The following is a 16918-nucleotide window of genomic DNA, read 5'->3' on the forward strand; positions in this document are numbered from 1 at the left end:
GCCGCATACACATCACATGGCTGCATCCACCCTACCTTCGTGCTCTTCTCCAGACCCTTCCTACATCTGGATTGGGCTGCCCCACTTATTCCTAACTGGCTCTCCTGAAATCACTGTTTCTTGTCCAAAGTCATCCATCACAATGCCAGAGCTGCCCTTAAGCCTAGTCTGATCGTGCTGTTCATTTGCTGCCAAAGTCCCAACTCCAAGAACACATTAAGCTTCCAACTCTTATTCTCAATTCCATCTGTTTCTTGTTGTTCCTTCCCCCACACCAACCCTTTACTCCACCTATGCTAATACCCCTTCTCCCATATTTACTCTGTACTCTCTTTGCCAGCAGGAGACTGTCTTGCCCCAAATGCCCTACCTGTCAAGGCTTAATCCACTCTTTGAGACCCTGCTTAAGTTTTGTCTCTTCCATGAGGTCTTCTCAGATCTCCAGTTGTTTAAACATCTCTTCTGCACACCCTGCTTCCCACTGCCTGTTACTTGATCTTATTTCACAGCTTTTAATCTTTGAATTGTGGTTCCTGATGTGTCAGCTGAGCCATTAGGTCAGTGGTTCTCAAACTGTAGTCCCCAAACCAGCAACATCAGCATCATCTGGGAACTTGTTAGAAATGCACATTCTCTGCCCATCCCAGACCTACTGAATCAGACACTCTAGGGTGAAGCCCAGCAGTCTGTGTTCTGATGAGCCCTCCAGGGGATTTGGGTGCACAGTGGAGTGTGAGAATCACTGCACCAGACTGTAAATCCCCAGAGGGCGGTGGCCAGGACCAAGCTTAATTCATCTCCAGCTTTAGAGGCAGGGCCTGAAATAGACAGAGTGCCAGACACAAATTGCCTGAGGTCACACTAAACTGGTCTCACATCCAAAACCCTGGAACTTTGGCTATCCTGACAACCAACCTAAGGTTCTTTCTAGCATGTCCACAATTTCTAATAGTGAATTTGAACCATCTGAATATATGCATAAACACTTAAGTGGAGTAAAAAATGTATTTAAATTACTAATGATGGACTGTATAATTAACAGATGAGATCACTTTCGATCAGTGACTTCAAAAGGATGAATTAATTGAGTTGGCCAGGAAAGCATACTTAGGCCCTTCCTGTTGCAAAGGAGAGACCCTGAAGGAACTAGAGATAATCAGCCACTGAACTTGTGATCTTCAAACCTCTCACAGCATTCACTATAACAAATAAATAAATTATGTTCCCAGAATGGTTTCAGAGGCAAACTCACAAAGTCATATTTTTAAAAACATACAATATTATAGACCTTTAAGCACATATTTTAAACTAATCAGCTTTTGACCAAAATATATGCAAATATCACACTAATGGGGAAAAGATGGCAGGTGCTAATGTAAATAAGGTTTTTTAGTTTCTCAATTATTTGGGGCTGCTGATGTAAAACTGACTGATGTTGGCTAAATTCTTGAGGGTTTATTCTTTTTTCTTTTAATTCTTAGAATTATTTAAAGGCTTAGTACTCCCTAATTGCCACTTTCCATTATGTTTCATGATGGCTATCATGTGAGAATAATTTCCAAACCCATTTTCCATTTTTCCATGACTTATTTGTAAAACAACAGAAAAATATATTTATCACTGATCCTTAAAAGGTAAAACCTGAAGAACCTTTAAAGAGAAAGAATTAGCTCCTGTTTTTGAATTCAAGCCACTGAATCCAGGTAACATTCACAAATACTTAAGTAAGACTATCCTATTGTATAATCAGCAAAGGCAGTAAAGTGACTAGGACAAAATCAAAGTAGACAGATTGAAATGCTGTGGGATATGATATAGAGCTAAATGACAAGGGAGTGCCCAGCAAATAGTAGTCACTTAAACATTCTCTATTATAGTGACAATCCAATTTTGTAGCATTAAGCAATAGGTCTACAGTTTGAAGGAAACCAAGCTTCTGTTTTGGACAACAATCTCTTCCAGACCAGTGCTCTGAAGTGAACAGGATCCAGCATGGCTGAGGAATCCAGGGGCCAATTTAGGGCCTAAAGACCCCAGCAGGGAAGAGACCTTCCTACTGGGCCTGTGATGTCTGCCTTGCTCCACATCAGAGCTATGGCCAGAGGGACCACAAGGCCAAATAATACCCAGGTCTTATTTTAAACAAAATCTCTTTCCCTGTCCTAATCCAGGTTGGTTTGTATGCCATGACAAAGAAGTGAAATTATATGCATCATTTCTAGTCATTTCTACTCATTAAACATATGGTCATTTTGAATTATGGATAATTTCCAGTCTCCCTGAGGAAATGAGACCACAAGAAAACCTTTGCAGTATAGAAGCCATCATATTAAGAGCATATTGACTTACTGAATAAACAAATAAACAGAAATAAATTCTGAATGCAATCAGAAGAAAGTGTCAATATGGGTACAAGTTTGACATGAGAAGACAAAAAAGGGAGAATTCAGTTTTCACTCTGGTGTGTTTTAAATTAATGCCAATTACAGTCAAAGGTGTGAAATGCTTGTCCTTTACACTTAACTTATGCTCAATTACCATGCAATACAGTAATGACTTCTCAGCATGTTCCAAATTAACACCATTTTGTTGTTGTTTTGGTATTAGGGATTGAACTTCATGACCACTAAGCTTCCCTCTGAGTCCTCAGTATTTATTTGACTGCAACAGAAAACTCTTCAGGCCTGTCCAATCAGGAGCCAAGACCCAGCTCTAGGCATATTACCTGATCCTATGGAAGGAGACCCATACGCAGGCCCAGGTGACCTTGGTTAGCCATGCTGGAATGGGCCTTGCATTTTTATAGGAAGACTGGCTCCTCAGTGGGGCATCAGAGCAGGAGGGCTGCTGGTAACCCACCACACTCTAAGCCACCAATCGACACTGGATTCAGAAGCATCTTTCTGGTCCCTTTGGCCAAGTCATCTGGTCTCTGGGTGTAACTGTCAGCCTACAACTCATAAATAGATGGATCTGCCTGCAATGAAAACCATTCTCTGAAGGGTTTCTGGCACAGAAACAAGAATTGCCCAAGAACACTAGATCTTAAAACAAAATTAATGAAACAGGAAAGAAAATTTATAAGGGAATGAAACAGTTTTAGGACATTTCCCCTCTATATTAAGCCAGGGCAATAAACACATCAGGATCTATGTGTTATGTTTTTAAATGCTTTAAAAAGAGGTGAATTTCAAGTTTACGTACAGATCATTTAATTGTGTTCTTTAGTAGAGAAAAAAAACTTCCACAAAGGAAATTTATTTAAGAAACAGAAAGCATGGAAGGCCAGTTTGGGGGCTCCTATAACAAGTCTTCCATTCTTCTAGTAGTAAAAATAAGCAGAGTACATTAAACAGCATTTTCAAAGTTTCCATCTTTTTTTTTTTTTCTTTTAGTCCTGGGGACTAAACCCAAGGCCTCCCACATGCTAGGCAAGGGCTCTGCCATTGAGCTGCACACCCATACCCAAAGTTCCTATCTTATTTGAGGAAAATTAGAAGAAAAAATGGTCCAAATTATTCTTAACTCCCTGTACGTTATCAAACTTCCTTGAGGATTCAATAAGACAGATGGCTGTAAATCTCTCTATTGAACTGAGTGCAAATACATATGTAATGGGAAAAACACGCCTTCTGATCTCTATCACTCCAGAAATAACTTATATACCCATATATTTAATGACTCCTGCAAAAAATAAATAAGAAGATAAAGTATAAATAGTCTAAGTAGTCATTTTCTTTTATTGCCTCCAATGAATGAATAAACAAATAAATAGGATACTTAGAGGAAAAAAAGGAGTAAATGTAAATATATGGAACAAGAGTTTTCTAACATTTTTAAACAGCAGAATTTTTGTTCAAATAAAAATCACTGAAAAGCCCAACATAAATAATATAGTACTGGATTATAACCCAAAGAGTAGAATAAAGATCCATGAGCCCATTCTGATATAAAAAATAATTAAATAAATAATAAATTGAATAAATAAATAAATCTGCCATACAGAAGAATTCCAAATAATTTCTGGAGCTGCAGCTAGGAGGTAGAGAATAACTCATCCTGAGAAGAGTGCAGTGTTGCTAGCAGGGAAACATAACTTCACAAGAAAGAGTTTATAATACTCTACCTCAGCCAGGTGATCAAGGTCAACATCACCAGAGACAAGTCATGCTGATCATATGGACTCCTGATGATGTGATGAGAATGGTATTTTATCTCTATGATTTTCCTCTCCAAATCCATAATCCCAGTCTAATCATGGAAAAACATGATAAAATTCCAACTGAGGGATCTACAAAGTACCTAACCAGTACTCTTCAAACTGTCAAGGTCATCGAAGACAAGGGAAATCAGAGAAATCACCATAGCCAACAGGAGCCCAAAAGAACCTGACTTCAAATGCAACATGGTATTCTGGGAAGGATACTGGAATTGGAAAAAGACATTAGGGAAAGACTAAGGAATTCTGAATAAAGTAAGGATTTCAGTTAATAATGCATCCATATTGGTTCATTAACTGTAATGAATGTACCAGACACCAAAGTAATATGTTAGTAATAGAGGAAACCATGTACTCACTGGGAACTTCATTATCTTTGCAACCTTTCTCTAATACTAAGACAAAGAGAAATTTTTTATTTTTTTATTTTATTTATTTTTTTTATTTTGTTGGTACCAGGGATTGAACCCAAGGGCGCTTAACCCCTAGCTAAATCCCCAACCCTTTTTATTTTTTGTTTTGAGACAGGGTCTCACCAGGTTACTTATAGCCTCACTCAGTTGTTAAGGCTGGCTTTGAACTTGCAATCCTCCTGCCTCAGCCTCCTGAGCTGCATGGATTATAGGCATGTGCCATCATACCCAACACAAACAGATAATTAAAAGTATATATACATTAAAGCATGTTTTTTAAATGAGATGCTCTGGTTGAACATAGAGTTAAGAGAAGCTCCAGAATTCTACTCTCAACATCCCTGATCACAGTCCCTTCTCTAGTCCCAGTCTGCCTAAGTCAGTTTAGGTTGCTATAACAAAATACCTTAGATTAAGTGACTTATTAGCAACAGAATTTTATTCCTACTGTTCTGGAGACTGAGAAGTCCAGAATCCAGGTACTGGAAGAGTCAGTGTCTGGTGAGGGCCTACTTCCTAGTTGGTGGTCTTGTCACTGTAACCTCACATGGTGGAAAGAGTGAGGAGTCTCTTTCTAGTCTCTTTTATGAGGGCACTAAACCCATTCCAAGACAAGACACCATGATTTAATCGCCCCGCAAAGGTCCCACTTTCTGACACCATCCCATTGGCGATGAGGATTTCAACATAGGAATTTTAGGGGGACATAAATATTAAGATCATAGCACAGTCCCTGACAGAGCAGTTTAAAAATCAGTATCAAGGAAAACTGAACCAACTATCATTATAAAATACCAGCCCATTGCTGGAGGCCCAGCAGGATTCCACTGCACAATTCAGTCCTGTTTCAGATGACCGCATGAGATCATAAGATCTGTGCAGCTGGAGCCACGTCTTAGACTCTCACACGCTGAGCACTCTGCTGGCACCAGGAGCAGGGCCTATTGCAAATGCAGGGTGAAGGCTTCCACCACCCACCTACAGACTTCCTGACAATAGATCTGCAGAAATTGCTTCATCACCAGTCAAGCCTATCCGATAGGTCCTGGTGTGATAAGACAGGACAAACATCTCCAACATGCGTTTCTGCCTTCTGGAATCTCCTAGAAGGATGCATGCCCTCCTAACCCCCACCACCCCACCAAAAACTACTCTTGGTAGAATTCAGAAAAGGAAGTTAACAAGTTTCCTAAACGTGGTCACATTTATTTTACCTTGCTTCCATGTTTAGTTGGCCCATTCTATCACAGATTACTCACCCACAAGACAACCAGGTGCAACTAAATCAAATGATCTGTAAGCTTGCTGAAAAGCAAAGGTGATATTCTCATGGAAAGCTGCAGATTTTATTTCTCATCAGTTGAGTGCAGCACTTGTTCCAAACTGTGGTGGTAACTCGTCAACAAATCACTGGCATGCAGTATCTGTGGAGCCAGAGAGAACAATTAGAAAAACAGATGAATGGCTTAGGGGGCAAAGGTTCACACCAGCATCAAATGCATATAACCATCTGGGGAAGCATTCATTTAAAGGGCAGGTAATGAGCACCTACGATGTATCAGACACATCCCTGTGGTCAGCGAGCTCATATTCGTGTGTAGAAAACACAGCAAACAAGAAACAAGACTGGAAGAATTTCCAATGGTGGCAAGTGCTGGCGTGGAAATAATTCGAGGTAAAAGGCCAGAACAGGATGAGGCAGTGGGCATAGCAATGTGGACTGAGAGGGGAGGAAGTTTTCAATGCTCAGGAAAAACCTTTCCAGGAGGTCACATTTGACTGTTTTATGACTGATCGAAATGACGAAAGGCAAGTCGGGCAAAGACTTGGGAGAAGGGTGCTCGGGGTAGAGAGATGGCACACTGCAAAGCCTGAAGCTTGCAAGCACAGTCAAGTTCTATCGAGGCGACACGGAGGCTGAGCAGACAAAATCCAACACCCTGACAGACCTGGTAGCCTCCCTGTGCTGCACAGAGCTGGCTGCATCTGTAGGAATGCAGGCTCCAAAAGCCCTGGGAAGCAGGCCTGTGTAAGTGACAGGCTAATGGGGCAAAAAACAGCTTCCGATCACCAAGTTTCACCTGATCCGAATTTGGACTCCGAATTTGAGTCCAAATGTAAAAACTTAAGGCTACTGTGCCACAGGGCAGGGCCCAGGAGCCCAAATGACCCAATGCTGAGCAAAGTATACATGTGCCAGGATGGGGCAGGAAGAGCCCATAGGAGGGACAGGGCAGGCAGAAGAGTGATCATCAAAATCCCAAGGGAATTTACAAAATACTTTAGTGAGTCTCATTCCCTCAAACCTCAATTAGTAGGTACGTGAAGGGACCTGGAAATCTATATCCTAGTTAGGTTCCCAGCAGATTTTGTTTGGCCAGATCTTAGAAGTACTGTGATGGGGAAGGAGGGAGAGCAAGCTCTGCCCTCGAGAGAGGCTGTCAGAAGAATCTTATCTCCACAGGGAAAAAAAAAAATATTCAAAGACTAAAATGAATGCAGTTGAGATCTAAAATACTTAGTATTAACTAACTGTACCCGGTAACAGGAAAAGAGAGAGAAGAAAGTTGCATAACGAAGTGTATTCCTTCCCCTCAACCACATCCCCAAATTCAGAACCACGAGACAGGTGAAAGAAAAGGAGAGAAGGAGATGGTAGAATGAACTGGACATCAATTTCCTATGCTCATATATGAATACACCACCAGTGAAACTCCACATCATGTTCAAACACAAGAATGGGATCCTAATTAGAATAAGTTATACTCCATGTGTGTATGAAATGTCAAAATACACTCTACTGTATATTCTAAAAAGAAAAAAGGAAAAAGGAGAGAAGGAGGGAGTGGAAACACTCCAGTGACCCTCATGGTCAAAGCCAGTAGCAACAAATGCTTAACAACCACCTTGGGGAAGAGAAGCACTAACTGCAGCATTCAGCAATTTCTACAGTGTAAATATTCCCACCATGGATGTTTTCAAGTTACCAACGTGACAGCACCAGAGCAAGTTTGGAAAGAGATGGACAATAGTCACCATGTTCTCACTGCACAAAAACAACAGACATAAATAACTTTAAAAGCATAGGTAGTAATAAACGTTATTACAATAATTTGTAAATAATGGGTTTGGGAATTTATTACTATTGTTTTCAATACAATTTATTTGATGTAAGTTTAAAATCTAAACTTAAGAAAATTTAATTTTTAATAATATTTTGATTAAACAACTGGCTCATAAAATTCCTGAAAATGAAAAAAAATCAGCTCTTACTATGAGCCAGTTCTGGCATATTGTTTGCAAAAGTTTTTAAAATATTGTTATAAAATGTTGCAATAAATATGTTCTTTTATTTTACATGTTTAGGTTATTTTGCATTATTTCACAGGACAAATTTTCTTAGTCCAAACATTCATCTATATTAAACATATTGCCAAGTTTCCTTCTAAAATTATCATATTGATTCTATTCTGCCACACAACACTAGAATTGTTCTTGTTTTCATTTAGATTTGTTTATGAAAAAGGAGAATAAATAATATTTTGATTTTTGCTTTGTTTACTGATACTGGGGGTTGAACCCAGGGCCTCCCACATGCTAGGTGACTTCACAACACCTAGCTACATTCCCAGCCCAAAGCTTTGTTCTTAAAACAAAAACAACAGCTGACTGCCTTTCCTTTCTCTGTCCAGGTCATAGTCTTCTTTTCCTAAAAGAAAGTCTAGCAGTGCCTTCACATCTGCTCTCTGGAACCAGAAGGTTCCAGCTGAGGGGTACCTGCTGCCAGGAGGGGTGTAACAAAGAGAAGTGGAAAGGAAGCTCCCTGTGACCATCTGGGAATTATCAAGAACAGCCTGATTTCAGGTGTTGTCAGGCATTTTGCTTCCTAACTCCCTCATAGAAGAGCTTACCAGGAAATGAGTTCTTAGGGATACACAAGGGGAACAGTAACCATGCACAAGAGTGAAAAGAGAAAAACTGCTATATATGTTCTTGACAGTCAACACTTCCGCCCGTGATACATGTGTACAGGTACTACCCACAACCCTACACAGCTGACAGTGCCAGCCGTACTCTTCTCCCATTGAATGTGAAGCTAAGGAATGTGATGGGAGGGTTATTTTCCAACACAACATGAACTCGTTCACTCTTAAACTTGACAGGACACCCTATTGCTTCTTAATGCTAGACACATTTTTAAAATGCGCCTCTACACATACACCCACTGGTAAAGAGCAATGGATTGTGCTTCTCCAATTAAATGTCATGCTAAGCTTGTGAATTAGAAAAATCAAATGTTTTGGTTAATGTCAACACATAGACCCTAAAATTATAATTATCCAAAGGCATGCAGTTCCCTGTTGCTGGCTGTAACCAGCTCTGTTTCCAGTCTTCTCACTGCCTCCGTTCATCCAGGTCACACTGATATAGAACTGGAACTTCCAAGAAACTGAGGCAGTGCAAAGACCCCTCCATTCAAACCCAGATTCATACAGTCAAATCAGAAAGATTTCAGACACATCCCTCGGTAACAACCATGAGTTTACAGAAGGGATGGGAAAAGGGAAAGGAGATGCTCTCAAGGAACAGAGTGAGTTGGAGAGGGACAATGTGCCTCTCCAGTACTCCAGTTTTATTGAGGATCCCAGAGAAGTTTCCAGAAAGCCTTGCCCAGATCCTTCTCTTGACTTCTGACTAACAGCAAGATGACCTCAGACTTTCAAGTCCCCCCTACCATGACAACTCTAGGTCACCTTGGCCCATGTTGACCGGTTCTAATCAGAACCATAAATTCTTACAGATTTTATGGTTAGGAGGAGTTATCCTTATCTGAGTTTTAGAATCCAGTCTAAGAAAAGGGTCGCAAAAGTCTCTCCCTTCAGGGTAACTTGGATTCCTCTTATCAACATTGGTTCAGGCCTGCATTTCTGCTGCAGATAACAAGTAGTTTGCTGAGGAATGTGACATACCTGTTCACTTAAGCCAGACAGGGCTGCAGGTAAATTACTTCTTGCAAAAGAAAGCATGCGGGGGTCTGCACAATGGGCCCATTTTATAGAATTATTCTCTTTACCCCTGTTCCCACCATCTGCATCTATTTGTCCTCTAGCAACATGGAATCTCATTCTCACTCAAGAATTCCTCCTGCACAAAACCAGATGTGGTGGCTCATGCCTGTAATCCCAGTGACTCAGGAGGCTAAAGCTGGAGGATTGCAAGTTCAAGGCCAGTCTAAGAAAACTGGACTTTGTATCAAAATTAAAATAAATAAATAAATGAAAGGCTGCAGATGTGGCTTAGTGGTACGCTCCCCCCACACACACCTGGTTCAATCCCCAGTAACCCCCACAAATGAATTCTTCCTGCACAAAACTAAGTTCTACATCCGTATTCCCAAGTTTTCATGGGGCCACATACCACTATCTATGCTAGCACGAATACGAGTTTGCCTAGTATTCTGGATGTCACTCATGCTGGATTTGGGGCAACAGATGGGAGAACAGGGTGTGAAAGGGGAACGTATCATTTATTGTGTCATCTCTATGTCCTGGGCTTTATTCTAAACAACACTTTACAGGCACTATTTCCCTTTTTCCTCACAACAATCTGTGAGGCAAGTACTATTTTAACCCCATTTTACGAAGTGAGGAAGCTGAAGCACAGAATAATGAAGTTATTTGACATATTGAACTAGAGCTCTTAGGATATGAATCCAGACTCCCTGGTGGTTAGGCAGAAGCTGAGAGCCATTACCCTTTCCAGTGAGGTGGGGACCCAATGGTGCCTTACATGCCTCACAGATGTGGTTTGCCCATCCACTCACACTTCCAGCCAAGACAGTGACGGGTTTGGAGTAGGGGCGGGGTTCAGGATTAGGGTTGGGGCTTTGCTTCATATGCTTAGCTTTTAGCTATTATCATGTGCAATATCCTGACAGGTCCATTCTTCCCCTTAGGATACTAAGGTTCTACCTGAATTTCCAACATACTCCTCCTACCTTTTCTAAAAAAATATTTTTGAAAACCAGACATGGTGGCTCATGCCTGCAACATCAGCTACTCAGGCGGTTGAGACAAGAGGATCACAAGTTCAAGGCCAGCCTGGACAACTTGGTGAGATTTTGTCTCAAATTTTAAAAAATAAATTAAATAAACAGCTGGGGATAAAACACAGTGGTAAAGTACCCTGGGTCCAATCCCAGTATCAGAAAGAAAAAAAGAAAAATGGGCATCACAGTGATATTAAGATAAAAAATATACCTTGTCCCCAAATCCTATACCCTTGCCCTGCTTCACCTTATACTTTTTTTTTGGGGGGGGGGGGCAGGTACTGAAGATTGAACTCAGGGGCACATCCCCAGCCCTATTTTATATTTTATTTAGAGACAGGGTCTTACTGAGTTGCTTAGTGCCTCACCAATGCTGAGGCTGGCTTTGAACTGGCCATCCTCCAGTCTCAGCCTCTAGAGCCACTAGGATTACAGGCATGTGCCACCACACCAGGCCACCTTATATATTTTAATCCCAAAATGGGGATAATAAGAAAACTGAAAAAAGTCTAAATCCTCTTTATTTCATTTTACATTTTTTCTACTCTTACCCCCTTTGATCAAATTTATCACTTTTGTCTCTGCATCTTCAACTACCACTGCCACATCCAACTGGAATTGTTTTTCTGCTCCAAGTCATGGAACCCCAATCCCAACCCATTGCTACCTACTCAATTCCAGAGAACGACTTCGTCAGAACATGAATGAGTAAAACACGCCACACACAAAGAAAAACAAAAATGAGAATTGCCGCTCATCTGAAATGCCAGACTGTCCTTTCCACGTCTATAAATTTATTTTTGAGAATCCAGTAGTTAAATGGCACAAGTGAAAGAAAGAAATAAGTAAAACACTAACCAGAAAATCGTCTCTCCTGGAAATATCTATGAATCTCAAATAAAATGAATCATACCATCTCTCTTCAACCATTAAATGCACCATTTCATTCTGCTGGCATTTATTATACACTACTGAGTACAGGAGACACAGAAATGACAAAAACATGGCCTATGCCTCAAGGCCCTTACCTTTTCCCAGAGAAGACAGACAATAAACAAAACAAGCGCAAATCCAGAGATTCTAATATCGTGCTATAAATAAAATTCACCCTTATATAAAACAGTACATACCAGAGTGCTACAAATAACCAGAATAGGGACCAAGAGCTCCCTTACGCCTTATTGCCCCCAAGCTTTATTGATTATTGATTAGGCATAGTTTGAACATTAATACCACTTACAGGTAAACCAGAGGAAAGTTCATTGTAATGGTTTTTGACATTTCAAAGGCATTTCCCTTAGGCAAGAGCCTGGAGGCTTTCTATAAATTACTGAGGAAGGTGGGAACCCGGTCTTCTATTCTAGGGCCCTCCTGCTGCCTCCTCTCTGCATTTGCCTCTCCCTGCCCCTCCCCACCTATTCCTACTGTTCCCTTCCAAATGTATTGTCTGCAAAAGCCTACCCTGAAAAAGTAACTGCTGGATACTAAAGTTATTTTACAGTTTTTAAGATAAAGTTTGTAAATTTATGCCCTTAGAAATCTCTTTTTCTCTCTCTATCAACCAAAGAACCAACTAAACTAAGTTATTTTTATGTCTATATTGCTTTTGGCTGATTTTCTTTTGTGCGTCACAGGCTTTCAAAAGGCTCCCAACCTCAGATCCAAAATACGCAAAAATGATTGAGTACAAAATAAAATATTCCCCTCATCCAGAGGAGAGTCCTGGGTCACAGCAACAGCTGGAGGAGGAAATTGGGATTCTGGAGCTCTAAGCAGCAAGTGTGCCTGTCCATGACCCAGAGTCAGCCTCAGGCCACTCTGCCCATCTCTGACCCAGCGGTGGTGGTGGCTGGCTATTTAGCATTATTGGCTCCAACATGGTCCCAGTATCTGTTAAAACACTCAAGCGCTTCTCTCCTGATGGGCAAAAACAGTTTATCCCCTCCTAAATACAGACCTGGCCTTTCCAGACCCTCTCAGATCCCTGCCACAACCTCCTCTCAATCAAGAGCTAAGACCTGGTCAGCAGAGGGTCTACAGTCTGCTGCCCCACTGCTGACTATAACCTCCCACCCCTGGACACAATCACGCCCTACCTTCACTTTCTTTTCTGAAAAACAAAGGAGTTGAGTTGATCATCCAAGATGCACTATGAGCCAGGCACAGTGGCATGCACCTGTAGCAATTTAGCGAGGCCCTAAAGCAACTTGGCCAGACCCATTCTCAAAACACACTCAAAGGGCTGGGGATGTGGTTCAGTGGTTGAATGCCCCTGGGTTCAATCCCACAAAATGTTCACATGTTAGAATGTGTTAGATGGAATTGCAGATGTTTGAAGTGGGATTGCAAGCTGGTTTTTGTTGTTGTTGTTTGTTTTGTGTGTCTGTGTGTTTTTAGTTGTAGATGGACACAATACCTTTGCTTTATTTAATTTTTTTTATGTCGTTCTGAGGATTGAACCCAGTGTCTCACACATGCCAGGCAAGCGTGCTACCACCCCAGTCCCACTTTTTTGTTTTTGAGAGACAGAAATGTCAAAAACTCTGGGATGAGGCTGCCCAGGATGGAACTCCAGCTCTGCCCAGGTGCTAGTTTGTATGATCTCGCTGAGTCTCAAACCACCTTACCTAAAAAGTGGGAAAAATCAGATTATATCTACTTTATCTGGTTGTTTGACGTATTAAATGTGTTCACATTTGTAAAAAGGCTTAACACAGGGCCCGGCACAAAGTAAGCACCATATTAGTGTTATTAAATAACCGATTCATTTTATTTTGTCACTGTAATGTTTGTTCAATAAATTTAAAAATTAAGAAAGTTTCACAACAGAAAGAAAAAAGCCTTTGACACTATGAAACAGTTACATAACATAAACTATTGTTAATCACCCAGCACTAAAACATCTGGGATCCAGATTTTTCACTGCATGTGAATTTAGGGAAACCAACACATCGGGGATGTGTTCCCACTGAAGCACAAGATTCAATTTGTATGATTCTCTTTCTAATCAGAAATGTCACAGACTTAAGGGCTGCTAAGGTTGCATGTTTGTCATTTTAACCCTGCAACAACTTTTAACCTCACCCAGAGAAATAGATTTTACTTTGTGGTGCTAAGACTTAAAGGATTGTAAACATGAAACCAGACCTTGCACAGATATAGCTTGTGAACATAATGACTCAGCCTAATTCTAAGTTTAAAGAGCCACATCTCATGTGCGGGGGGTCCTCCTGCAGGTCCAGGTGTTCAGGAAACACCTAGTGGATAGAAAATTGATAAACCCAGAAGACACCTTGACTAAAATTGCTTTTATTTACTGAAAAAGTACCACGACGAGTTTAAGCATAGTTTAGACAGGTACTGCAAAAGGAGACAAAATCATTGCGTTGTTGTTAGATACTCAGAGGAAGGACTATTAACAATAACTTGCTGGATGTGCGCCTATAATCTCAGCTACTTGGGAGGCTGAGGCAGGAGGGTCACAAGTTGGAGGCCAACCTGGGCAACCTAGTGAGAACTATCTCAAAATAAAAAATAAAAAAGGCTGGGAATGTAGCTCAGTGGAGGGGTGGGGGATCAAACAGATAACTCCCTTTCTTGTTCTTACTTCTTAACTGTTAAACTTCAAATACCCTTACATACAAATTTAAATAGCTCCCAAACTAACCCTCAAGTAGTTATGTATTAAACATTTGCTGATGGAGATAAGATTTACTAAACACCATCTGGCTATGGCTTTTCACCTTTCCTCTTTAAAAGCTCATCTCCCCAAATTTATGAGAAGATTGGGGATGTAGCTCAGTGGTAGAGTGTTTGCCTACTATACACAAGGCTCTGGGTTCAATCCTCAGTATCCAAAAAAAGGGGAAAAGAAATTTTTGGATTGCATAGAGCTATGAGAAGACACTCAAACCTTCCTTAGTGAGAAAAGTTAAAGCCTGCAACACAATCATTATCATTAAAATATTATTTAAGATGATATTAAAAAACTGTAGGGCTAGAGGCCAAGGCATATGCTTGTAATCCCAGCTACTTAGTAGCTGAGGCAGGAGCATCACAAGTTCCAGGGCAGACTGGGCAACTTTGTAAGACTCTCTCAAAATAAAAATCAAAAATCAAAAAGAACCCTCCTGGATTCAATCCTTAGTACCAAAGCAGGGAAAAGCATTTTATGGCTGGATGGTAGAAATGGTAACACAATGACATGAACACATTTAATGCACTAAACATACACTTAAAAATGTTAAGAGGGTAAATTCTACATTGTATTTTACCACAATAAAAGTAAATTAAAAAAAAAAAACTTTAAAAACCCTGTAAAAGTTAAAGGTAACCAAATTGCATAACTATAATTTTAAATTACTAAGTAATCAGAGACAACTTCCCCACTACCTAGTTATGAACAAATCAATAAACCTAAATGAGCATTTTACAGCTCTTAACATCATGGTAAGTAAATATTCTAACAGGGATCAACATGTAAAGACATGTTTTCCTCAAAATCTTCACTACTCACACTTTTTATATGGAAAGTTAATTGTACTGGATCTTAAGAAACCAGACTGGGAGTTTATGCAATTCCTTAAAAGATCACCAAACAACATTCAAAGGCTGCATACAAATTCAAGCTAAAAGGCTGTGTACAAATTCTCTTGTATGTGTGTCACAACACATTTAATACTGAAAAGAGATTCTCATTCAAATAGGCGGTATGTAAATGTGGTATCTGTTAACAGTTCAAAGTGAAGTAGATTCCCTTCATTCCTTAGTTCTCATTGCAACATCATTAACTAATCCATTTAACATACCTCAGAGGTCTCTGGGTACCTAGTCTTCCCCGCCCTTGAAGGCCCCAAAAGGGGTAGCTAAACTGAAATTGGAAAGCCTGGTCGAGAAAGTTAACAGAATTCCCCATTCTGGGGAGAGACCCAAGGTTGATCAAACACAAGCACTTGGGGTCATTAAGATTTTACTTGCATTTAGCGCTTCATGAAGGAAGTAAAGATTATAATCTAAGATTAGATGGAGCAAACAGGCGCGGCTGTAACTAGCTCTGGGCATCACAAAAGTCTACGTAAGGCTTGGAGAACCTTATTTCTGGAGATCTGGGACTTAGTTCCCAAATATCTTGAATCCAAGCGAAAAGAACAAGCCCCTCAACACAGGCCCTGGTCCTGGGCCCCATGCCCCTCGCCCCACCTCCGCGCCGTCACATCACATATTGGGCCCTGCGGCGAGCAGCTGTGTGGCCACGCGCCCAGGACCGTGCTTCAGGCGGGCTGGACTCTAAGTCTTGGAACGCTGCACTTCCTGGTTGGTCCAGGATGCTGGTGCCAGCGCGACCGCCATCCCTATCATCCCACAGCGCACGCGAACGGAGGGCGCGCGAGATGACCTGGGGACACAGACACACTGCCCTGGGGCCCAACCCCGCGGCGGCGGCGGGAGATGCCTCCTGCAGAGGACGTCCCCAGCCTGGGCCGGGAGCCAGCGCGGCTTGGCGCTCCAGGCGGCCGCCCGCCCCTTCGGCGAAAGCGTGCGCCAAAGTTGCCGGCGTTGACTCGGCGGGAATTGGGTCCGTGGGCGGGTACCCGAGGCCCCAGGGGGCCGCCAGGGAGGCCGCCGCCGCGCCGCAGCTGCTAAGATCCCGCCCAAGTTGGGCTAGGAGCGGCCAGCTGCCCGGGGCTGCCGGGAGGAGGGACGGAGGCGAGGACGGCGGAAACCGGGCTCCCGCGGGAGCGCTGCAAGCCCGGGCCCCGCGCGGCTCCTACCTGCAGGGCGAGGGGGCCGCTGACACCTGTGCGACTGTCTGGACGCTGGCGCAGCTGGCACAGCTGGAGGCGCAGAGGGAGGGAGGGAGGGAGGGAGGGAAGAAGAGAGGGAGGGCGGCCCGAGGGCGCCGCTGCCCGGAACTCGCCGCCCGGCTTCGCAGGGGTGGGGCGAGGCGGCGCCGGGCCCGGCGCGTGGCGGCGCAGGCTGGCCGCGCTGGTGGGGCAGGGGGTCCGCGGCTGGCCTCGCGGGGGCCGCTTTCTCATTCTCTCCTCTCCCAGTTTCATAACTCAACCGCAGCCAGCCTGGGAGCGTTCGCCGGCCGCCTTACTTATCAAGTACTCTCGCGCCGACAAGTGCACCGCTGCCCTTCTAGGGGCTGAGCGCAGCCTCCAATTCTCCTCTATTGCCGCTAGTTGCCACGACCTACCCCAGTGTATAAGGAAACAGCGGACCAACAAGTGAAAT

The 16918-nt window shown here is 42.4% G+C and overlaps 1 protein-coding gene across 2 annotated transcripts in view; it reads right to left on the reverse strand.

Moving 5' to 3' along the window:
• Pld1 (phospholipase D1) overlaps positions 1 to 16543 on the reverse strand; it is a 218175-nt gene extending 201632 nt beyond the window's left edge. For both annotated transcript variants that reach the window (XM_047564308.1, XM_047564306.1), the window contains exons 1-2: positions 16453 to 16543; positions 5892 to 6056 (exon numbers count right to left, since the gene is read on the reverse strand). The gene's annotated coding sequence lies outside the window, so the exon portion shown is untranslated. The remainder of the gene's footprint in view (positions 1 to 5891; positions 6057 to 16452) is intronic.
• Between the last annotated feature and the right edge of the window lie 375 nt (positions 16544 to 16918).

The sequence above is a fragment of the Sciurus carolinensis genome, chromosome 9 (genome assembly GCF_902686445.1).
Source record: "Sciurus carolinensis chromosome 9, mSciCar1.2, whole genome shotgun sequence".
Lineage (NCBI taxonomy): Eukaryota > Metazoa > Chordata > Mammalia > Rodentia > Sciuridae > Sciurus > Sciurus carolinensis.